At 49.4% G+C, this 24,339-nt stretch overlaps 1 protein-coding gene across 8 annotated transcripts in view; it reads right to left on the bottom strand.

The window, feature by feature from the left end:
- Positions 1-24,339, bottom strand: part of TMEM63C (transmembrane protein 63C) — a 71,743-nt gene that overhangs the window by 42,834 nt on the left and 4,570 nt on the right. For 7 of the 8 annotated variants that reach the window (XR_012329887.1, XM_073800194.1, XM_073800196.1 and 4 more), the window contains exon 2: positions 15,417-15,558. The exons of the other annotated variant lie outside the window; for it this stretch is intronic. The gene's annotated coding sequence lies outside the window, so the exon portion shown is untranslated. The remainder of the gene's footprint in view (positions 1-15,416; positions 15,559-24,339) is intronic. 8 annotated transcript variants of the gene reach the window in all.

Below are 24,339 nucleotides of genomic sequence, written 5' to 3' on the forward strand. Positions count from 1 at the left end.
TGCCCTTATTACTCCTCTGGTCCATCGTTCACTTCCAGGCTTCCAGACCTGGCCTGGTTTCAGCTACTGCCGTCCTAACTAGACAGGCCAGCACTTTGCTCCCCACTTCTCCTCCCCACTTGGCCATCTCAAGGCCAAGTCCAAATCCCAGAGTTTAGGTGGTCCAGGAAGCCCTAGAAGCGGCCAATCTTATTAACCCCTAACGCTTTATTGAGCATTTATTATAGGAAAATCTTTCCTATTGAAGTACTAGCTCATTTAATCCTCAGAAGTACCCTAGGGTACGAGAATCTCCCCTAGATGAAAAAGAAAATTAAGGCTCACAGAGGTTAAATAACTTGCCCAAAGTCACAGTGCTGGTAAGTGGCAGAGCTGGGCCTTGAACTGGGCAGTTCATAACCCTCTGCTCTGACACCTCCTAGACCCTCTGGGCCTCTGCTGGGCTGGCAGTGCTGGGCAGGAGTCAGAGGGAGGGGATGACCTCGCTCAAGCCCTAGTCCAGGGATAGAACCTTTCCCAGCCTCTCAGGGTGGTGCAGTGGAAGGTACTGTGGCCTGAGGGATCCCAGGGGAGCTGGGCTCTAGGCCACCTGTGTGACCTTGGGCAGCTGCCTTCCCTTCTCTGGGCTGGGGTTTTCGTAGGAGGCTTCCGAGGTCCAGGCTGGAGCCAGGATTCCAGGTGTCCCAGAGACAGCCTACAGCCACACGGCCTGCATTCCCAGCACTGGCCAGAGCTGACTCTGCTCCACCATCCCCATGAGCTCTCAGGAACTGGTCCATAGGGCCCGCATTTTGATTTGGAGAAGCAAATCACTGTAGTCACAAGCCACGTCCTAGGAGAAGCTGTGGGCGGGAAGTCACCCCGATCCCCCCCCAGGTCTCCCCCCCCACAGAGTACACAAAGCTATAGCACCTGTCCTGCACCCCCTGCCATCTGGCCTTCTCAGTCTCTTCAATAATTCATCACCTCTTGTTAACAACAAGAAAGATTATTCCCCATGGTTCTGGACCTTAAAAAAATAGCGTTCCTGGCCATGGGCACCCCTCCCATCTCCCTTTCCTCTCTGGGTCTTTCCTTAAATCCCCTTTGCATGCCCTCTGCTCTCAGATCTGCTCCCACCCCCAAGCTTTCCAGGACAAAAGCTCAGGGGCTCAGGTTCACTCTCACCACTAGGGGGCAGTGGCTTTGAGCACAGGGAGGAGGGGAAGCGGGTGTAACCGCCATGAGGTTCTGGTTAATGTCTTTCCCCACCTGCCACGCAAGCTGGCCATGACTCTTCCCCAAGTGTCAGTAAGCCCTTCCTTGCTCTAAACTGCTCTTGGGTCTCCTCATATCTTCACAGGATGGTTTGTCCAACTTTACACATGAAGAGACTGGGTCACCAGCAGGTGAAGACATCTACCTAAGGCTGGGAAAAGTGGTAGATTTGGGATCAGAACTTGGGTTTTCTGGTTCCCCATTCAGCACTCTTGGGCTTGGACCAGTGATCCTCAGCCTGGGGTTGGGGACACTGGAATTACCTGGAAGGTGTTTAGTAGATCCAGATACTCACGCCCCACTCCAGACTTTAGGAATGAGAATCTCCAGTCAATTCTTATATACAGCCAAGAAAGAGAAACACCAGCTTAAGATTTCTAGGGTTATTTGCATCTAGATAAGGAGTTCTTGAAGATCCCAAAGGTTTTCTGACACCCCCTAAATAAGCAGGGAGGATGAGGAGATTTGGGAATAAAGGATGGAAGCTCAGTGGCCCCTTAAATCGTGCCACCGTGGGGCAGCTCATGAGACCGGTCCTTATATTCCTCTCTCCAGAGAGCTCCCCTCCCCTTCATTTTGAGTCTGCGGAAAGTTGGCTGGAAATCTAGAGGCCCACACCACTTCTTCACTTGAATCCCCAAACTCTTGCATTTCTCCCTATGTCAGAGATCGATGGCCTGGCCACTTCTTCACGGTGCACCATGCCTGCCGTCTGTCCTGCCCCCATATCTATCAGGGCTGCTCTTCCTGCCCTGACTGAGCTTGAGCCACTTCTTCCTGGCCTTGGCTGGAGTCTTGGTCGCAGCAGCCTTACAGCCCCTGGGTCCAGCTCAAAGCCTTCCTCCAGTGAGCAGCCCGGTCTGTACCTTGTCCCCACCCTCTTTTCACAGCCGGCCTTTGCTACCACCACCTGGCACAATTCTCCTGGTTTTCCGTGCACAAGAGTGGCCAGTTCCCTGACAAATCTGTGGGCTTTTTTTTTTTGCGGTACGCGGGCCTCTCACTGTTGTGGCCTCTCCCGTTGCGGAGCACAGGCTCCGGACGCACAGGCTCAGCGGCCGTGGCTCACGGGCCCAGCCGCTCCGCGGCATGTGGGATCTTCCCGGACCGGGGCACGAACCCGTGTCCCCCGCATCGGCAGGCGGACTCTCAACCACTGCGCCACCAGGGAAGCTCTCTGTGGGCTTCTTGATGGCAGGGCCTATGTCATTGCGGTTCCCCCACCATGACCAACATTTATAGGGCTCAAGGAAATAGACGGGTCTTTATCCAGGGCCACATTTGGGGCAGGAAATAAAATGTGGGTGATTTGCATATGCTTGCATAGTGTGCAGAGAGTACCTGAGTCATCATTTTCACCTCTCCACAGCACATAGTGGGTTAACAAGTCTTGCGCCTCATGTCACAGCATAGAGGAAAGGGAACGTATGATTTGGGGTCAGGAGATCGGGTGTGGATCTGGCTCTATTATTTGCTGTTACTTAACCCCTTGCTGCTCAGTTTTCTCTTTTATAAAATGGACATAATTATGTCCATCCTGCCTATACCAGGGTGCTATGAAGATTGCTTAAAGGAGATAATAAGTGGAGACATTTTTATAAACTATAAGTACCCCAAATATGGGTGGCTGCCTCTGCTATCCTCTTCCTAGGATCGAGGATAGCCCCTCAATGATCCCCTCCATCACCCTTGTGGCCAGCCCCAGCACGGGGTGAGCGGGTTGGTGTTCCATTTTGCGATCACGCCAGCTAAAATCAGAAAGGCACTCAGCACCACGGACAGCGCCACATAGAGCAACTCATTTCCGCTGCTGCTTCTCTGTGCCAGGGCTCTGTGGGCAGTGCTTGCTGATACCCCTGGCCCAATAACGAGAAGGCCAGGTAACAGCTACTGAATGAGCTCTACGTGCCAGGCACTGTGCCAAGTCTCCTGATGCATCATCTGGGTTAACAAACCTATCAGATCGCCCGTTGGCTACGGTCGATGGCCTTCGGCATCCATCCCCACCTCTTTCTAGTGCGCCTTCCTCTACTGCAGAAGCTGGAAAGCTGAAAACTACATTTACAACACCCCTTTGCAGCTGGGGTTCTGAATACAGGTCAGGTTCAGTCGATGAGATGCACTGGAGATAGGTTTATAAGGCAGAAGTGGGGCGGAGGCCATCTTCTTGCTGTTCTTGCTGTGCTCAGCTGACAAGCAATGTTGAGGAGGGGAAGGAGCTGTCTGCAGGAGATCAATGCCCAGTCTTTGGCTCCCAGGGAAGGGAGGGCAAGAAGAAACTGCGGTGCAGGCTGCAGAGGCTCCCTGGTCCTGGCTTGCAGGTGAGAGGATGTGAATTCCTGGCTCCAGTAGTCCCATCCTGGCTGTGGCTGAGGAGCAGTTTGGCTAGTGGGTCAGTTCTGTTCTGTTTTAAAGACTCAGGTTCTAACTCTTCTGGTGATTTTATGAGCATGTAATTCTCTGGTTTAAATTCTATTTGCTTAAAGTTCTTGAAGTGGTTTTTGCTTCCTGTACTAACAACAGGTAGGTACTATTATTATCCCATCTTGGGCACAGAGAATCTCAGGCACAGAGAGGTTAAGTGACCAGTCTAGTTCAGGCAGCCAGTGAGCAGTGGGACCTGAGCCCAGGACATCCACCTACCCAGCCCCCTCCTAATCATTTTGCTGTGCGCCACCCCCAAGGCAGAGAACACCAGCAAACATCCCAGCAAACAGGAATAAAGCCCCCAGGCTAAATACAGAAGCTAAATGGAGAAAAGAAAAAGATGACAAAGAATTCTGGAAACGAACTCCAGGCCTGAGTGGACACAGCTCACGACAAATCCTCAGAAGAAGAAGGGGAAGGAGACGACACAGATGCTTGTGAAGGGCCAGGCATGGCACTGGTGCCTTCGTATGTTTATCTCACTGACCATCACTCACACCTCACGAGCAAGCTAAGAGGTAGCAGCCTAAAATGTAGGTACCATCAGTATCCCCATTTTAAAGGTAGAGAAACTGAGGCTCAGAGAGCTCAAGTAATGGGCCTAAAGCTACACAGCTGGAGAGAGACAGAGGCAGGATTGCAATCTAAGGGTCTGGTTCTACTACATCATGTGATCTCTGAAGGCACAACTGGGGAGAGAGCTGCTTTGCCCATTCCAGGAGGGCCGTATTCCTGGGGTACAGGAAGACAGGCCCCCCCCCCCACATCTGTACTACATCCAAGGGACTCTCCACTAACAGGGAGGAAAGGCTGCGGTGGGCAGAGGGAGCTGCAGCACAGTCAGGGGAGATGGTAGCCATTTGGACCCAGGATGGAGGCTGAGTGCGCCGACTTCCCCCTCACCCGTCTTACCTCTGGGACCTCCATAGGAGGCCCTCTTCTTGCTGGGAAGGTTCCTTCCCTTGCCCACCAGACCCTGCACCCCAACCCAGGGCTCATGCCTTTTTGCCTATGGCCCCCAAGTCGGTGAGCAGCCATGATCATGTCCAAATGGGGCTGGGGGCAGGGGCGAGGCAGTGATGGGGATGTGTTCGACACCAGCCCCTGGGAGCTGGGCAGTGACAGGGGGACACTGGGAGATGGAGGGGCAACTGCCTACTTGTGCCAAAAAGACGAAGTAGGAAGTAAAAACAGGATATAATGATGTTAAACTAGATGATTTCAATTCTAAACGAAAGGCGGGGGATGGGGGGAGAATAAAAAACCAAAATAATGCCTGTAGAAAAAAAGACCAGTTATCCCTGGGTGGTGAGACTATGTTCTTTCACTGGTCTTTAAAAAATTTTTCTGAATTTGAAAAACTATTGAATATGAGCATGAATTATTATTTATAATTAGAAAAAATCATATGTTAAAAGGCAGGCTTGATATTTCTAAGCCTACCTGCAATCAGCTTCCCTTCAGCCTTCGGCATCAAACCCTTCTTCTTCCCCCCCTCAAGTGTCCACATTTTGACCAGCTGCCACTCAAGCTTGTCAGGGGGGTCAAGGGGGTAGTGCGGGGGGCAGGGGCCTGGCCCTCGGGGTGATAAGCGGTCCAGGGGTTCCTGTGCAGGCTGCCTGCTCAGAAAGAAGACTCAAGGCCTGAATCTGAGGCCGCCTTCTCCTCCCTCCAACCGCAGGGCCTGGCTTGGCCAGGCGCAGGAAGGTCAAGGCTTGACCGTGCACCACGTGGGCCAAGGGAGCCGCCAGGCCCCTGGGGGTCAGCCTGGAAGCCGAGGCAGCTCAGTAGCTCCTCTGGCAGCTGCGGTGCTGACCGCAGTGTGAAGACCCAGGTGCAGTGATCAGGGAGGGGGCTCCGTGGCTCCCCAGCCCAGTTCTCACCTGGGCAGGCGGGGGCCAGCCTGCCCTGCCCCCTGCTCAGCCCCTCCCTTCTTCCCCAGCCCACCCCAATCAATCAGTGGAAGATGGGGACCACTTGGCGGATGGTCTGAACCTAGATTCCCATGGGGAAGGGAACAAAAGAGACACAGGAGCCTCCTGGGCTGGGCCTGACCTCTGGGCTGTCTCTGAGGTGCCCGACAGGCTCTGGTGCACACTCCCTTCCAGGTTATGAAGTGTGTTTACAGCCATCATCCCACCTGACCCCCAACAGCCCTGTGGGGGCAGGAGTGATGACTGTCCCCATCTTACCAATGAGGATGCTGAGGCCCAGAGAGGGTGAGGAGCCTGCCCAGGGTCACACAGCCAGCAGTGGTAAAGCAGATGCAGGTGGGAGTCTGAAGCCAGCGCCTGAGCTTTTCCACAGCTCACTGCTCCTTCTGACATCTGAGCTCTTGACTCCTGGCCTGCTCCAGGGGGAGGACCCCTTGGCCCCAGGGACTCCTCCAGTCTTAACTCCCCCCTCTCCCTCTAAGAAGCCTCAGTTCCAGCAGATGGGTAGACCCCTGTCCCTCAAAGGCCTTGGCTTTCTCTGCCCACTCCATTCTTCCGCTTTGTGGAAAGGCCTCGTGAGCCTCCCCGCGACAGGACGCTCCACTGTCAAGCCAGCTCAGCTCCGCTTCCTCCAGGCACCCTGGGTCTCAGCAATTTCATCCTCCCCTCAACTCTTAGAGCCCTCACTTATCCTTTCTAGAGTTCTCTAAGGGTAGTAGGTGCTAAAGAGAATGAGATGTGTCTCTCGCTTTGCCAACCTCATTCTAGAAGGGACGTGACAAAGGCCTTGCTTGGCTAAGAGGCAATTATAATATATAGTGTGTAAAAAGGGCTGCCACAGGGGCAGGACTCACCGTGAGGGGAGCTGAGCCCAATCTGGAGTGTCTAGGGACCCTTCCAGGATCAGGGGAGCCTAAGTTGTCCTGCAGGTCATGATGGACTCTGTTGGAAGGGCTCTCTGTAGCTCTCCTTAACTTGGCCAACAAGGTCTGCCTATGGCTCTAGCTTCGTCTCACCCAACTCTCCCCTCATTTCCATCCCCTGGCCCCTCTGTCTGTCCCTCAATGCCTGTAGCATGCCACCTTCCCTCTTGCCACAGGGCCTCTGCATATGCTTGTCCTCCTACCTGGAATGTTCCCCTTCCCATGAGTTAACTCGTTCTCCCACTAGCTGATCTCAGCTCAATTTTTGCTTCCTTAGGGGAGAACTCCAGACCAGGTCAAGCCCACACATTCCATCCTGGGAGACAGACATAGGGGGCATTTAGATGTGGGTCCCTAGGGAGAGCTAGACTCCTTGGGTCCAAATCCTGCCTCTGCTGTTTACTAGCTTCATGTCTTTAGGTGAGTGTCTTAACCTCCCGGGCCTCAGTTTCCTTATTTGTAAAATGAGAATGTTAATAGCATCTACCTTACTGGGTGGATGTGAGGAGTACATGAACCAATTCACGTGAAACACTCAGAACAGTGCCTAGCACATAGCCATGGCTCAACACAGTGAAGTGTTATTTCCTTGTGAGTACCTAGTACCTCTGATTTTATTTATGGGATGACACAGCAAATGGCTGACTCCCCCAGTGGATGGAAAGCTCCTTGACGACACAGCCCAGGGCTGGATTTGCTCATTATTTTCTCTGCTGTGCTGGGTAGAGCACAGTGCTTTACAAATATTTGTTGAAGAAGGGGACGATTGGCAGTGGGGCTAGGGCGGGTCTCATTTGGCCCCAGGATCTCAAACTCAAGAGTGTTTTGGCTGGAGAGGCTCTTACAAATCCTCTAACCTAAGCCCCTCCTTCCCCAGATGAGCGAAGGTTGCTGCTGGCTAACATTTCCCTGGCTTCCAGTCTCACAGGTCTCCTGCCCTACTCCCTCTCCCCCTGCGTTCCGCTCACTCAGTGGATTGAGGGCATGGTGAAATCTTGGACTGAGGCATCCATTTCTGTCGATTTAGGGGGAAAAAAGTGACACATCGTCTCATATCTGAGGGTTGTGGAAAAAAATACATGCCCACCACAGCCTTGTGAAGCTGCAGGCTTCCATTCAACCTGAGTTATTGCCGTAATTCCCGTCTCCGTGGTAACAAGGCCAGACTAAGCCTTCAGCTAGCGGAGACTGGGCAAAAGGCTTGTCTGCAGCAAGACCCCATCCCCCAGCCTATGATGCCAGCAGTGTTGTTCTCTCTTCAGCCTCTTCCCTGATGGATTCCTCTGCAGGAGTCCTGAGTGGACTGAGAGAGGAGGGCAGGGGAGATGCAGTCACAGCAGAGGCCCCAGTCTATCCCCAAGTCAGCCCCAGTTAGAGCCGGGATGAAGGCGCCTGCAGCAGAAGCAAATAGACTGGATGCTACTGGGTGCTGTCCTACCCCAGCTGTGTCTGCTGCCACATGGGCTCCGGTGGTTGGTGCCACATGCTGGGGGAGACAGAGAGACCCAAGGCTCTGCAGCCGGGAGGCTGAGCCCTAGTCCATGCAGACCAACCAGCTGTTGATGACTCGCTGGTGTGCAGACAGAGCCAGCCTTAATTGAACACCTGCTCTGTGCCCGGCACTGGACTAGGAAGTGGGGAGGAAAGATACATAGCAGACGGCCCTGCCCTCAGTGAGCTCACAGTCAGGCCAGAGCACACAATCAGAACAAAGAGGGACAGGTGCTCTGTTCAGTGAAGAAAGCAAGATGCAGATGCCATCTCCCATGCACCTGCCTGCGTCTGGACTTTCTCCAGAAGGAGACTCAAGGAACTCTTGACAGTGGTTGTCTCCTGGGAGAGGAATGCCACCTGGGGGGTGGAGGCCGAGGCAGGGAGAGGAAGGCTTTCTTTTCATGATATTTTCATTTTAATTTTTGGATTTTGTACTAAGTTCACATCTAACCAAATTAAACCAAAAAAAGCAAAACAAAGATGAAAAGCACCACGTGACAGGTACTACAATAGGGTGTGAACTTTGTGCTGGGCTCGGGGAGGAGGAACCGGCAGCTCTGACATCAAGGGACTCAGAGTTCTCATCTGCAAGGGGTGTGTGTGTGTATCTGTGTGGGTCTGTCTCTGTACCTGTGTGTTTGGGATGTGTGGACCTACTGGGTTGAATAGTGTCCCTCCAAAGTTCATGTCCACCTGGAACCACAGAATATGACCTTATTTATGTAACTGTATATGGTGATGGATGTTAACCGGATGCTAACTGGACTTACTGTGGTGATCATTTTGCAATATAAGCAAATATCCGATCATTATGTAGTATATCTGAAACTCACATAATGTTATCAATTATACCTCAACAACTGGGGCTTCCCTGGTGGCTCAGTGGTTAAGAATCCGCCTGCCAATGCAGGGGACACGGGTTCGAGCCCTGGTCCGAGAAGATCCCACATGCCGCAGAGCCACTAAGCCCGTGCACCACAACTACTGAGCCCGAGCTCTAGAGCCCGCAAGCCACAACTACTGAAGCCCGCGGTGAGACAACTACCGAAGCCCGCGCACCTAGAGCCCGTGCTCTGCAACAAGAGAAGCCACCACAACAATAAGCCTGCGCGCTGCAGTGAAGAGTAGCCCCCGCTCGCCACAACTAGAGAAAGCCCGCGCGCAGCGACGGAGACCCAGCACAGCCAAAAATAAACAAATAAAATAAATAAATGTATTAAAAAAAATTATACCTCAACTAAAGAGAAAGAATACACCCTTATTTAAAAACAGGATCTCTGCAGAGATAGTTAGTTAAAATGAAGCCATACTAGATTAGGGTGGGCCCTAAATTCAGTGACTGGTGTCCTTACAATAAGGCTACATGGAGACACACAGAGAAGAAAACCATGTGAAGACAGAGGAACAGACAAGCAAAGGAACACCCAGGTTGTCAGCAACCACCAGAAGCTGGAAGAGGCAAGGAAGGATTCTTCCCCGGAGCCTGCAGAGGGAGCGCGGCCCTTCCAACAGCTCAATTCTGGACTTAGAGCCTCCAGAACTACGAGAGAACAGATGTCTGTTAAGTCACCCTGTTTATGGTCATTTGTCACAGCTGCCCTAGGAAATGAATACAATAGGTCTATGCATTTGTGTTTGTGTACTTTGAGGTGTGTGTATCAATGGGTTTTGAATGTGTGTGTATCTGTGTATGTTTTGGCGGGTATTTGGATGTGCTTGGGAAAGTGTTTATGACTGTAATTTGAATTTTGGGTGCTTGTGTGCGTTTTGGGGTGCATGCGTGTTTACGTGTTCATATATGTGTAGTTATGTGTGTGCGTTTATGTATGTGTGTATGTGTGTTTTGGTGTGTTTGCGGGCATATGTGTATACAGCCAATGATCTATCTCTAGGGTCTCGCTCAGCCCTACCATTCCAGGAGCCTGCCCTGGGGCCCCTGCTCTAGAGGCTGGCCTCCAGAGGATGCAGGCCAGTGGTCGTGGAGAGGCACTAGCTTCAGGCTAGGTTGGAGCAGCAGAGCCACCTGGGAAAGGGGAGGTCCGTGGGGAGAGTGTCCTCCATTGCGCCTGTCCTGTCGGCCTAAGGGTTTCAAGGTCAGGATGTAGGTCTAGCAGGAGCCATACTCTGGGGGCCTAGCCTGACAGCCTTCGGCAGAACAGAGGCCCCTGAGAGAGAGACCCCCTCCCGTGAATCTGAGTTACTTTGAAACATTAGAGCAGTGGTTCTCAAACTTCGGTACGTCAGCATCACCTGGAGGGCTTGTTACACCACAGATGGCTGGGCCCCACCCCAGAGTGTCTGATGCACTAGGTCTGGGGTGGAACCTGAGAATTTGCATCTCGAGTAAATTCTTGGGTGATGCCGACACTGCTGGACCTGGGACCTCGTTTTGAGAATCACTGTGTTAGACCACACGACAGGGGATGGGGTTCCTCTTCCCCCTTGCGTAGGCCTTGCAGCAGGCTTCCAGCTCTTTTAGGACAGGCCCTGGACAAGTCAGGGCTGGCAGGCTTAATCCTATTCTCACAGTCTGTCTCTCACAGTTACCCACCTGTCACTCAGGAAATCATTTATTCAGTAAAATAATGGGCTCTGTTCCCTGCACTCAAGGCACTTACAGTCTAGGCACAAGATTCTGGTGGGTACACAGACCCCCAAAGAAACCACGACACGTCTGCATAAGTGCACTCAGGAGGGCTGCTGAAGGGATGCTGGGAGCGTTGAGGAGGAGCCCGTGACTGAGCCTGGGGCAATCTGGAAAGGCTGCCTGGGGCAGGTTCCAGCCAAGGCAGCTCTTAAGGGAAGAACAGCAGTAGCTACACTAATTGAAAGCTTACTGCCAGGTACTGTGCTAAGACTTTGCAAGCATGAGCTCTTTCAATCCTCACAACAATCCCCAAACGGGAACTATTGTCACTGAAGGGAGATCTGAGCCCAGTCTGCAGCCTCATTCCCAGCCTCGAGGATCTATGGGGATCCTGACCTGAAGGAGGAGCTGTGGTGTGGAGGCCGGGGCAGGACATTCCAGGAGGAGACCATGTGTGCATCCCTGCAGAGAGGGTGGTGGGCTCAGACTGTGTCCAGGCCTTCCTGCTGGAAAGGCACCACCCCTCCGTCGGGGCAGCAGACTAGGGAGGGACAGCCCGCTGGCTGCCTTGCTGCCTTGGGCAGGAGCTGGACAGAGGCAGAGGGAGGGTGCTCTCTCTCTGAGTGCAGCTGCTCCAGTGAACGGTGGGAGCCTGATGGCAGAGGCTGCAGGTCTGCCTCACATGGCTTCACTTGGCCGGGGCCAAAGTGCGGACACAGGGGCCTGAGACTCCCAGTGCTGCAGGGGTGCGGCCCGCTATGTACAGACTTGTTTGTGATGAAGTTTAGCCCTGAAGACAGGCTGAGGGGTGACTGGCTGGCACAACCTCCATGACTTCGCGTGGCCCCCAGGCAGTCTCTGTGTGGCTCTAGGGGTCCCTGACCTCCTCAGGTAGAACACAAGCCCCCAGGCCAGGGGCCAGCCTCCTTACAACCTTGCTCCTGCCCCTTGGGTGAGGGGTAAGGAAAGCCACTCTGAGCCATGCTAAATGAGTACTCAAATAGTGACCTGAATCCAGAGGATGGAGCCAGAGGAAATGAGCTCCAGCCGCAGCAAAAGGTATTCTAGTTAGAAACCAAGAAGCACTGGCCTAGGATGCTCACGAGAGAAGAGAGACCTTCTTCTGGGGAAGAAGAGGGGCCTAACCTTGTGTCTTTGACAGTTCGCCTGTCTGGGAAAAATATGGTGGGGAGTTCTCTCTCCCCTTCCTTCACTAGCTTCTCCATCAAATCTTACCTACATTTTAGTTCCTTCTCTCCTTTCCTGCTCACCTCCCATTTCTGCCTTCTTTGTCTGAGTAGGCAAAGGCTCTCTCAGCTTGTCTCAGTGTTGCTGCGGGCCTTTGAGCCTGGGCACACTCAACTCAGCCAATGTTCACTCAGCCCTGTATCTGCTGGGCTCTGCCTGTCAGGTGGGAGATCAGACAGTTAAACCAGTGCCCACACCCAAGGCAGCGTAAGGGCCACGCAACGAGAAAGGCACAAGCCAAGGTGATGGGGCTAAAAGACCACAGCCTCAGGGTCCAGGGAAGGCTTCAGAGAAAGGCACGTGGGATTCCTAGGCTGGCAGAAACCAGTGGGGGCAGGGGCGGTTCAAGCAGAGGGGACAAGTGAGTGGAGAAGGGAAGCATAGCATGGAATAGTCCAGAAATAGCAGGTAGACTGGCTTGGCTGCAGAAGTGGGGTGGGAAGAATCTTGTAAGATAATAGGCAGGTTGGGGACCATGAGGTCCTGAATTTCAGGCTGAATGATTTGCACTTGATTGTGCAGGCAGTAGGGAGCTATTGAAGGTTTCGGAGGAAGAGCATGACATTATCTGGGCTGAGACTGGAAGGGATTCTAGATTTTGCTCCTCTGTTAGGAGCTCCCGAAAGGCACCTGGCCCTGATTCTGAGTCCACAGACTTCTCAGGGGTTCCCAAGGGGATCAGACAACTGGTGTCTCAAATGTCACCTTTTTGGTGAGGCCTATCCTGATGACCTTATTTAATAACTCAATTTCCCCAGCACTCCCCAGCCCCTTTACCTTCTTTGTTTTCCCATCACATTCATTGCCTTCTAACATACTTCATCCATGGTTTATGCTGTTTATTGTCTGCCCCACCCTCATTAGAATGAAGGCCTCTTGAGGGCAGGGTCCATGTCTGTTTTACTTGCTGCTGAATGTTCCAGTGCCTAGCATAGTGCCTGGAATCCCAAAAAATCCATTCATGTGTGGAATGAATCAAGAGAAAAATACCACCCGGCATGAACCAGCACAGTCTGGTTTGTTTCCTCCCTGTCACTTCGCTCCTGGCTTCCTAAGCTTGGCAGTGCCTGAGTGGAAAAATCTCTGAGAAAATCAGACAGAATTCTGCTTCTTCCCTGCTGCGCCTCTCACCCTTGCCAGGAGTCTGAGAAGATTTGGACTGTTCCTTCTTCCTTATGCTGCCCAAAATGCCACCACTTCCCTTCATCTTGGAGTGGGGGCCAGTCGAGGAAAATTTCAGTTAAGGGAAGCAAGAAGCTTGCAGGACTAAGGCAACCCCACTCGGTAGCCTGGAAGAACAACTCTGATGGACTCATCAGAATAACTGCACATTAACGAGCTTCCAGCACTGCATGCGCTATACAGGGGCTCTAGGCATTTTGTTCCATTCTGACCGCCCATCAGCCCTATGGAGTGGGAATTATCCTCCCATGTTACAGATGGAAAAATAGAGGCTCAGAGAAGCTAATGGATAAGGCCAAGTTCTTCCCACCAGGTGAGGAGCCCCATTTTGAACATGGATCTATCCTCCTCCAGCCCAGTGCTTGCTCTTCCATGGCACATGGCCTCTCTTCTGCCGGACAAGCAGCTGAGATGCGCGGAGCAGAGCGGAGCTTGCCGAGTTCTCTGTCCAAGGTGCCACATCATGGGTGGTCTCTGTTGGCCTCGGGCTTCCCAGCTGAGCTATGGAAGCTGAAGTTTTGGCCACGTCCCAATGATGAACGAGGACAATGACGTCACACCTGCCACCTGGCCTGAGCTCATCAGGGTGTGAACACTGCCCGTTCTGGCCCGTGGCCAGGCGTCCTCTCCTCACTCCGGTGTGCACCATGAGAGCTGGAGTCCAAAAGAGGGTTCCCTGGCTTTGCGGCCCCAGCAGACGCAGGGAAACCAAACCTACCCCTGTGTACAGATTGAGCGCCCAACAGATCTAGCTCCCCACCAGTAGGGAGGCCAAAGAGCTTGGATCAAAACCCCCGCTGTGGGTTCCCAGCCGAGGAACGCAGTTAACCTACCTGGAGGGTAGAAACTCTCTCTCTCAGCAAACATTCAGCAGTCACTAAATAGGCAATGGGGAGCCATGGATGATTTTAGAGCAGGGGAGTGAGATGACTGCGCGGTGGTTTAGGGAGGTGAATCAGGCAGCAAAGCATGGTTGGGGGAGAACAGGCTTTCGTAATGATCAGAGCTAACGTGTTAAGCACTCGCTTACTGAGTGCTAGAGTTGTTTCAAGTGCTTTACAGATATCAACTTTTCTCTTCATAGTAACCCTAGGGGGTAGTACGTTGTTATTCCCATTTTACAGATGAGAAGACTGATGTGTAGAGAAATTACAAGGCTAGTAGGTGGTGGAGCTGGGAGCTGAACTCACCTGGCTCCCAAGCCTGCCTCCTTTACCATTATTTGATGCTGCCTCTCGCAGTGATCTGGCTTGGGGGAACAAGGGTCCAGCATGGTCTGGGCAGTGGGCAGGGCCAAAGGAAGAGAAGTGGAACACTGCCTGCGGTTTAGACTGCTTGCCTTGTAGGGCTCTCACAAGGCCGGACCAGGAGAGTACAAGGGAGATGTGAACATCAAGCACTTTGATCTGAACTGAAAAGAACTATAGCTCAGATCACTTTTATTGATAAAAGCAACAATCACAATGTTCTTGGCCAAGAGCCCATACAGGATAACTTCTTTCATGGAAAAGAAATTTTAGAGACTCTCAGACAAAGACATCTTATCACAGTTATAGCCTCCCTTGACTATCCAATCCTTTCTTGGTTTTATGTGTTCACTTATTTACTTAAATAGGAGAGAAAGCCTCACTTTGATGCTAACCTGGCTTTAACACCTTCGAGCTTTGGAGGTCTGATCACCACCAGCGTCCCTTGCGCAAAGGAGGATGAGTTTCTGGGAGTCACCAGGTAGATGGAAGGAGAGGGAGGGAGCAGGGGCTCAGGGTGGCTGAGGCCGTGTGGGGAGGAGGCAGCTGCACCCAGGAAGGGCCCTGAGACCCAGGGCTTCCTGTGCTGTTTTAACAAGATTACGCTTGATTCCTCTGAGATGTTCGCCTACACCATTTTAAATGACACTATTCATATAAGTAATGCTTGAGAAGTTAAAAGAAATTGAGGTTGGAACATATCACTGAGTCCTTCCAGCTCCAACAGTCTATGAAGATACCATCTGTCTTAACCTTTTCCCAAGGAAAAATTGTCAAGAGGCAGGGAACTCTCAGAAGAGCCTTGTCAGGCTGGGACTAGGCCCGTTCCCAAACTGGAGTCAGCTGGGCAGGAGCCACTCGGGACTCAGCTAGCAGCTCGGGCTGGGGGCATCCTAACCAGAGCCAGAGAGTCTTTGGCCCCTTTCCCAGGTCTCAGGAACCAGGGTCACCTGGGACAGTGTCCTTCCTGGCCTCTCCTGTTAGGCTATGGATTTAGGAGGGCTGGGGAGGGCCTTTGCTCAAGCGTTGACTAGACAGCCACGGGCCATGGGCTTGAGGAAGGAGCTGGTGGTAGGGGCTTTGCCCTGCTGGGCAGGATGATGGCAACAGCACCTACCTGGAGCAGCAGGTGAGGTCGGGGACTCAGGAGATGGGCTGTCACTGGCCCTCCCTCCTCTTAATCAGTCCTCAGGTGCTTCCAAGCGTCCCGGCTGAGTCCCTGCTTAATTCCTGACCACAAAGATGGGTCCTCCAAGGCTCTGTGGCACAGGGACAAAGAAGCGCTCTCAGGGCAGGCGGGCATGGATTCCAGTCCTCCCTGAGCCTCCCTGTGGCTCCTCCCCCAGCCCAAGCAGGCCAGGCCCCTCCCAGGTCCAACATGCTTGTCAGCATGTTCCCACAAGGCCTGACTCAGGGGAGCTCTGATGGGGTGAGGGACACCGAGGATGCAGTCATGACCCCCAGTCTGCCCCCCACCTCCACATCCAGCTGCCTAGCCCTGGGGTGGCTGAGCCAGGAAGCCATCCTTCCTCGCAGATGGGCAAGGGCCCAAAGGGAGGGGGACCATGGACAGAACACTGCACTGGAGTCCCGGCACCTAGGTCCGCTCTGCTACTTCCCCCTGGTGAGCTAGAACACTCCCACTTTCCCTCAGTGGGGTGGAGGCTTCAGCTAGATACACAGACACTGCCTGCAGGGCTGAGCTGGGGAGATCAGAGGGACCCATAACCATCAGGTGACTTCAAGTACGACCAGGATCATCTTGGGGTGGAGGTCTTGCTAAACTGCAGGTTTAAGGGCCCTATCCTAGCCCATCTCCAGGAAGGTGCCTGGGAACATGCATTTTAACAGGTTTCCCACGTGAGTGCAAATGAACTAGGACTCGCTGCACTATGTGCTGGGAAAGGGTCTACAAGTCCAAGGATGAAACTTTGATCACACGCATGAGGGGGTCATCAGTCCCTCCCCAAAAGCAGCATCATAGGAGCCCAGTCTCTGCAGCAGACTAGTCAGGGGCCCTGGGCAGCCCCTGAAAACCTCTCTGGGTCTCATTTTCCTCGTGGACAAAATGCAGATTGGAGATGACCTCTTGGGCCCTTCCAGGTGTAAAATTATGAATGTAAGGAGAGGTGAACCCACTGAGAAGTAAATTTATAAAGAAAGTTCAGGGAGCATTTTAAGTAGTATTCTCCCTGTATAAATAGTTTTTCTTAAATTCACTTTTTGAATTCTGAAAATAACATACTTACGGTGGGACAAATCAAACCATTCAAAATAATGCAGAATGAAAAGTCTCCCTGCTATTCCAGACCTCTGTTCCACTCCCAAACATAAACATTGTTAACTTTCCTGTTTGTTTTCTACAAGGATTTTTCCATAAATATTGACAAATATATATCTATGCCTGCATCTTTATTTTAAACCCAACCAGGACCATATTCCCGGTACTCTATCTTTGTCTCTTAGTTAGTATACATCACACATCTCTGCATACCAAGAGGCAGATCCTTCATTCCTGTAGCAGTTCATAATGTTCCACTGAAGGACGCACTATGATTTACACGAATCTGTCCTTGTTGGTGGACGTTTAGATTGTTTCTACATTTTTGCTGCACAAACAAAGCTGCAGTAAACAGCTTTGGTTATACATCTTTGTGCATAAGTGTGAGGTTAGCTGTAGGATAAATCCCTAGGCATAAGGAGTCAAAAGTTAGGTGGATCTAAAATTCTGATATTGCCAAATTGTCCTCCAAAGATGATGAACCAGTTTGCGCTGCCCAGCCACGCGTGAAGAGTGCCTGTTACCCACCCCCACAACCCTTGACAACACTGTGAATTATCGAAGTTTTAAACTTTGCCAATATGCAAGTTGAAAACGGCAACTTGTTTCAATGTGTAATTCTTTAAATATCAGAAAGGGCAGGCATTAATTTCATGTTTATTGATTGACTGACCTTTGCATTTATTTTTCTGTGAACTATGTTCTTTCTAATTTATCTTACTGATTTTTAAGAGGTTTTTCTAAATTAAGGCAATTAACTTTTATGTGTGTTACAAATTGTCATTTGTCTCTTTTTTTAACTTTATTTATGGCATCTTTTGTTTACAGAAATTTCAGATTTTTCTGTAGTCAAAAGTATTTCCTGGGGCTTCCCTGGTGGCACAGTGGTTAAGAATCCGCCTGCCAGTGCAAGGGACACAGGTTCGACCCCTGGTCCAAGAAGATCCCACACGCCACAGAGCAACTAAGACTGTGCGCCACAACTACTGAGCCCGCGTGCCACAACTACTGAAGCCCACATGCCTAGAGCCCGTGCTCTGCAACAAGAGAAGCAACTGCAGTGAGGAGCCCGTGTACCACAATGAAGAGTGGCCCCCGCTCGCCACAACTAGAGAAAGCCTGTGCGCAGCAATGAAGACCCAACACAACCAAAAATAAATAAATAAAAGAAAATAAATTTATAATAAAAAAAAAGTATTTCCTACTAGAGGATCCTAAAAATATTTGCCCATGTTTTCCACTAGTATTAGGATTTTTTTTCTTTTTAATCTTTGCTTCTTTTTAATTTTCTTTCTAGAATTTATTTTGGTGTTTCAAATGTGGTAGGCCAGCTTTATTTCTTTCTCCAAAGGGCTAATTGTCTCAAAGTCATGTTTGGATAATTCATTTTCTGCCCGTCACCCCTCTACATTCAAAATCTCAGTTTAACTACGTATTAGGATAGACAACAAAGAGTCAAGTGCTGAGTCAAATGCCAACTTCATTGGATCCAGGAGAAGTTACCTCACCTTCCTGTGCCTCAGTCTCCTTGTCTAAAAACGGGGTTAACCGAATTATGTAGGGGAAAATATAGGGGAACAAAGTATTGTGGGGATTTTCAGGCAGTTCACTAAGAAAAATATTATATTATTTCTATGGATTTTAGGATATGTGTGGTACTTGTCAGCTTTCTGACACATTATTTGATATAATTTCATTTCTCATTCTAAATAAATAAATATTTCTAACTTTGGGAAGAAATGAGGACAACAATAGCACCATCTGCTTAGGGTTATTATGAGACCTCAATGACTTATTTCAGAAAAAGGATGTAGAAAGATGAAACTATGAGACTCACCTTCGCTGTAAAGACACACACAGGCTATAAGTGAAAGGACGGAAGAAGATATTCCAAGCAAATGGTAAACAAAAGAGACCAGGGGTGGCCACACTTATATCAGATAAAACAGACTTTAGGTCAAAAGCTGCCACAAGAGACAAAGAAGGATATTATATAATGATAAAAAGTCAATTCCCCAGGAAGAAATAACAATTATAAATATATATGCACCTAACAGCAGAGCACCCAAATATATGAAGAAAGCATTGACAGAATGGAAGGGAGGACTAGAAACACAATAATAGTGGGAGATTTCAATAAACCTCTTTCAATCATGGGTAGAACAACCAGACAGAAGATGAATAAGGAAACAGAGGACTTGGATATATTCAACACTATAGACCAACTGGACCCAATGGACATATATAGAACACTCCACCCAACAGCAGCAGAATACACCTTCTTCTCAAGGGCACGCAGAACATTCTCCACGATAGATCACATGTTAGGCTACAGGTGAGGGCCACAGAACAGTGCCTGGGACATGGGAATTACTATATGTTGGTGATTACTATTATCATCACCACATAGTAAACGTGCTTGGGTCTTTGTCTAGATATACTTTTTTGTTTCATTGATCTGTGAGGCAGTTCCATCACTTGACAAATATCTATAATTATGTGTGAAGCCCTGTTCTAAGTAAGTGTTGGGAACCAGGAGTGAGCGGCAGTAATAAGAGCTGTTCCTGCCCCCTCAGGTTAGACTCACTTCTAGTTATTTTTAGCACTTTTACTGATATAAAAAATATTTTTTTCATTTTATATATATATATATATATATATTTTTTTTTTTTTGTGGTACGCAGGCCTCTCACTGTTGTGGCCTCTCCCGTTGCGGAGCACAGGCTCCGGACGCGCAGGCTCAGCGGCCATGGCTCACGGGCCCAGCCGCTCCACGGCATGTGGGATCATCCCGGACCGGGGCGCGACCCCGTGTCCCCTGCATCAGCAGGCGGACTCCCAACCACTGCGCCACCAGGGAAGCCCCATTATATTTTAAAAGAGGCTAAAGTTTATATACAGGAAAACGATACATTTTTGTTCTTAATACTTATTAGCAGTCATCTTAGTATATTCCATTATTATTTCTAATAGTTTTTCAGTGGACTATCTTCTTTTTTCTCCAGATGGCCAATCTCATCATCTACAATTTAAATTGATAAACTGGCCTCCTTTTATAACTCACATTTTCAAACTTTGTATTGGCTTGTACTTCTAGGGAAGTGTTAAAGAATGAAGGTAATGGTGGTCACTTGTTCCTTGTAGGTATGTCTTTGTACACCCATATACACATACATACACAAACACATAAAATGTTAAGCTATACCCATCTATTCCTATTAAGTAAGAGTTAAAATCAGGGACATATGTTGAACTTTATCAAATGCCTTTTAAGTATTTTTAGCATTTTTGGAGCTGCTTATATGATTTTTCATCTCTTTTGAACTGTTAGTTTGTTCAATGATATTAATAGTTCTCCTAATATTGAATCTATATCTCTGGAATATAACCCCACTTGCTTGTGGCATATTCATTTTTTAAACATAAGGTTGTGTGAGTCTGTTTCTAGTAATTTATGAATTTTGCACCAATATTCATAAATGAGATTTTTTGTAGTACTTTATCTCTTTTTTGTGTGTGTGCTGTTTTTGTCAGGGTTGTGCTGGCTTCATAGACTACTCTGGAATCTTTCCTTCTCTGTGATCTGGCACAGTTGGTGCAGTTTAAATAACATTGGAATCATCTCTTCCTTGAAGCTTTGATAGAAATTAAGAGCTATCTAAACCTGGGGTTTTTGGAGTGGAGTTTTATGAAAACTCAGTTTCTTCCATGATTATTGGTCTGTTGGGGTTTTCTAGTTCTTCTGGGGTCAAACTGATGATTTGTATTTTCTCAGAAAACTCTCAGTTTCAGATGGTTTTCAACTTGCATGTGGTCGAGCACAGGATCCTTAAAGAATTCTCTCTGTTTTCTCTGTATCACTGGCTACTTCTCCAATTTAATGTTCAATGTTATGTTTGGCTCATTCCTCCCCCAACTCACATTAGATTATCTGGACTTAAAAAAATCATAAAGTGACACATGATTTTTTTTTTCCAGGAGCCTATTTACTATGTGCACAGCCCATAAATAGAGGAGCTAGAATGAGGGGTGAGGATGAGGAAAGTAGCAGGGGAGGGGCAGCTTGATAAACATTTGAAAAGTGCAAAGAGCCTGCCCACCTACTCCCTGGCCTTGAACACCCTACATCTCCTTTCCCCAACTCCCCTCACCCAGTTAAACCCACCAACTACCACCCTTCCTTCAACACCCAGCTGTCACCTCCTCTTGGAACCTTTCCTGATTTCCCTGGGAAACGTCAGCACCTTTCCTCTGACATCCCAGATTACTCAATTTTTTTTTTTAATTTTGAAAAATTTTAGACACAAAAAAGTTAAAAGTATAAAACCAACAAAATTAACAAATGTTAACATTCTGTGGACCTAATCAAACTTACAAGCTTTTGCACAGCAAAGGAAACCATAAAAAAAACAAAAAGACAACCTATGGAATGGGAGAAAATATCTGTAAATGATGTGACAGACAAGGGCTTAATCTCCAAAATATACAAACAGCTCATACAACTCAACAACAAAAAAACAAACAACCCAATTGAAAAATGGGCAGAAGACCTTAATAGACATTACTCCAAAGAAGACCTACAGATGGCCAGTAAGCACATGAAAAAGATGCTCAACATCACTAATCATTAGAGAAATGCAAATCAAAACTGCAATGAGGTACCACCTCACACCAGTCAGAATGGCCATCATTAAAAAGTCTACAAATAACAAACACTCGGGGCTTCCCTGGTGGCACAGTGGTTGAGAGTCCGCCTGCCAATGCAGGGGACACGGGTTCGTGCCCCAGTCCGGGAAGATCCCACATGCTGTGGAGCAGCTAGGCCTGTGAGCCATGGCCGCTAAGCCTGCGCGTCCGGAGCCTGTGCTCCACAACGGGAGAGGCCACAACAGTGAGAGGCCCGCGTACCGCAAAAAAAACAAAACAAAACACTGGAGAGGGTGTGGAGAAAAGGGAACCCTCCTTCACTGCTGGTGGGAATGTAAGTTGGTGCAGCCACTATGGAAAACAGTATGGAGGTTCCTCAGAAAACTAAAAATAGAATTGCCATATGATCCAGCAATCCCACTCCTGGGCATGTACCCGGACAAAACTATAATTCGAAAAGACACATGCACCCCTATGTTCATAGCAGCACTATTCACAATAGCCAAGTCACGTAAACAACCAAAATGTCTATCGACAGATGAATGGATAAAGAAGATGCGGCACATATACACGATGGAATAGTACTCAGCCATAAAAAAGAACAAAATAATGCCATTTGCAGCAACATGGAAGCAACTAGAGATTATCATACTAAGTGAAGTAAGTCAGAAGGAGAAAGACAAATACCATATGATATCACTTATACGTGGAATCTAAAATGTGGCACAAATGAACCAATCTACAAAACAGAAACAGACTCACAGACATAGAGAACAGGCTGGTGGTTGCCAACGGGGAGGGGGTGGGGGAGGGGAGGACTGGGAGTGTGGGATTAGCAGATGCCAGCTGGTATATACAGGATGGATAAACAGCAAGGTCCTACTGTATAGCTCAGGGAACTGTATTCAATATCTTGTGATAAACCGTAATGGAAAAGAATATTAAAAAAATCATGTCTATGTGTGTATAGGTGAGTCACTTTGCTGTACAGCAGAGATCGGCACAACACTGTAAATCAACTCTACTTCAACAAAAAAAAGTTAAAAAAAAACCCAAATGTTAACGTTCTGTCATTTTTGCTTCCGATCTTCCTTGTTAAAAGAAGTGTTACAAAGTAGAAGTCCTTTCTTTTCCCCTTTCAGTCTCAGTGCCCTCTCTCTGCTTCTCCAAAGACCAGCACAAGCATGAACTTGGTAGGTATTACAGCACTGCAACATGTTTGTGTCCATAAATCATAGACATTGTTTTGTGATTTTTATTAAAATTAAATTTTCACTAATGGTACTATTCTGCAATTTCCTTTTTCTGCAATATTGTTTTTGAGATTGATGCATGATAATAAAGGATATGTGTGTGTGTGTGTGTATATATCAACTTTTTTGAGGTATAATTTATAAAACATAAAATTCTCCAATTATTTATATTTTAACTGCTGTTGTAACATCACATTTTTACTTGTCTACTTCATTATTGTAGATATTGAGGTCGAGACCTCTTTTTTTCTATTTCGAACACTGCTGCCCTAGATAGCCATGGAACCGTCTCCTTATGCACGTGTGAGTTTCTCTGGATAATTATACAGCCAGATGTGAAACTGTTGGTCATAAAGTATGTGCATTTTCACCTTTAATTGCCATTGCCCAAATGTCCCCCGGTGTTTGTACTGCCATTATTGGAGCATCTCTGAAGCTGTCGTCATTATCTGGTGACGTGCCTACCTGCCCCTTCCCCATGAATTACTGGAGGGCGTGTATGTGACTGGTACTCAATGAACACGATAAATGAAAGGATGAGCTCACCGTCTAGCAGAAGAGACAGACTCAAATGGGACAAGCGCGTTAAAGGCTATGAGACCTCCTGTGGCTGGGATCCAGGGAAGGCTTCATGGAGGAGAAGGCATTCAAATTGGGGTCTGAAGACCAGGGAGACCCTAAACAGATGAGGATGGGGATAAGGGCAAGAACTGGGATGGTGGGGGGAGTGGGTGGGACAATCGAGGGTACATTTGCTTTGCCAGAGTAATGGTTCTTAGCCGAGCTGGGGGTGGGGTGTGTGTGTTTTGTAAAAACTTCAAGGTGATCTGATACCTCCCCTGTCCCCATGCAGGAAGAGCCTCTGAGCTGGAGCAGGGTGCGAGGGAAGGGTGAAGGAAGCAGGAGGACAGACTGGAAAAGGTATTTGGGGCTTAATCCAAGATGACCGTTCAGTGGCGGGCTCTGGGGAGCCAGTAAGAAGGGACCAGGTCAGAGCTGGGCTCCAAGATGATTCATCCGACAGGCAGGCAGGTAGCTGCTCTCGGCCGCTGGAATAAGGCCTATGTCAGAGAGCCCGCTCCTCCCAACCTCTTTTCCTCCTCTGTCTCCGGGAAAAAATCAGGGCTGTGGGGCCTGGGTTTCCTCCCCAGACCCACAGGAGGGAGGGAGCTCTACCTGCTCTGGGAGCCCAGGCCAGGGGCTTGCACATCGCTTCCTGTCCCCTCCACACCCCCTGCTCCGCGCAGGTGCCTGGACTAGGGCTCCGAGGAGTCCGTCTGTGAAGTGCGGAGCATCTCTTCCCTCTGCCTGGGCTCAGGCATCCTGAATATGCCTTCAGTGTGTCCCAGGGCATGGGTGGGGTGGGGTGGGAATCCTATCCTTCCATTTTCCCTGTTGCCCTTCAGCAGAACCCAGCTCTGGGCACCCTGCCCAGAGTGGAGGGGAAGGGGAAAACGCATGACCTTCACTTCATCTTAAGCAACTTCAGCAAAACCACCAGCAGCGGCAAGGGCAGGCGAGCTGAGGATGTGTCAGCTGCGCTCCAGGGAGGAGGAACCCTCCCCTGGAGACGGACCAGCCTTGGGCCAGTTTAGGCTCCACCACTGTTGTGCGTGGGTGTGGCTGTGGCTATTACGACCCCTCTGAGCCCCAGCTTTCTCTTCTATCGAGTGGGCTACTCACACCTGCTCTGTCCCTCTCCTGGGCGTGCAGAGGACTAAAAAGTAATGACAAGGAATGTGAGGTCGCTGAGTGGCACCAGGATCTCAGGCCAGGGACACTGTTCAGGCTCTTGCTCTTCCGGTGCCTGAGGAAGTCTTCCCAAAGTCTGGCCTAATTCGCAGGCCTGGGCACACTAG

This window comes from Tursiops truncatus, chromosome 2, assembly GCF_011762595.2.
Source record: "Tursiops truncatus isolate mTurTru1 chromosome 2, mTurTru1.mat.Y, whole genome shotgun sequence".
In the NCBI taxonomy this organism is placed as follows: Eukaryota; Metazoa; Chordata; class Mammalia; order Artiodactyla; family Delphinidae; genus Tursiops; species Tursiops truncatus.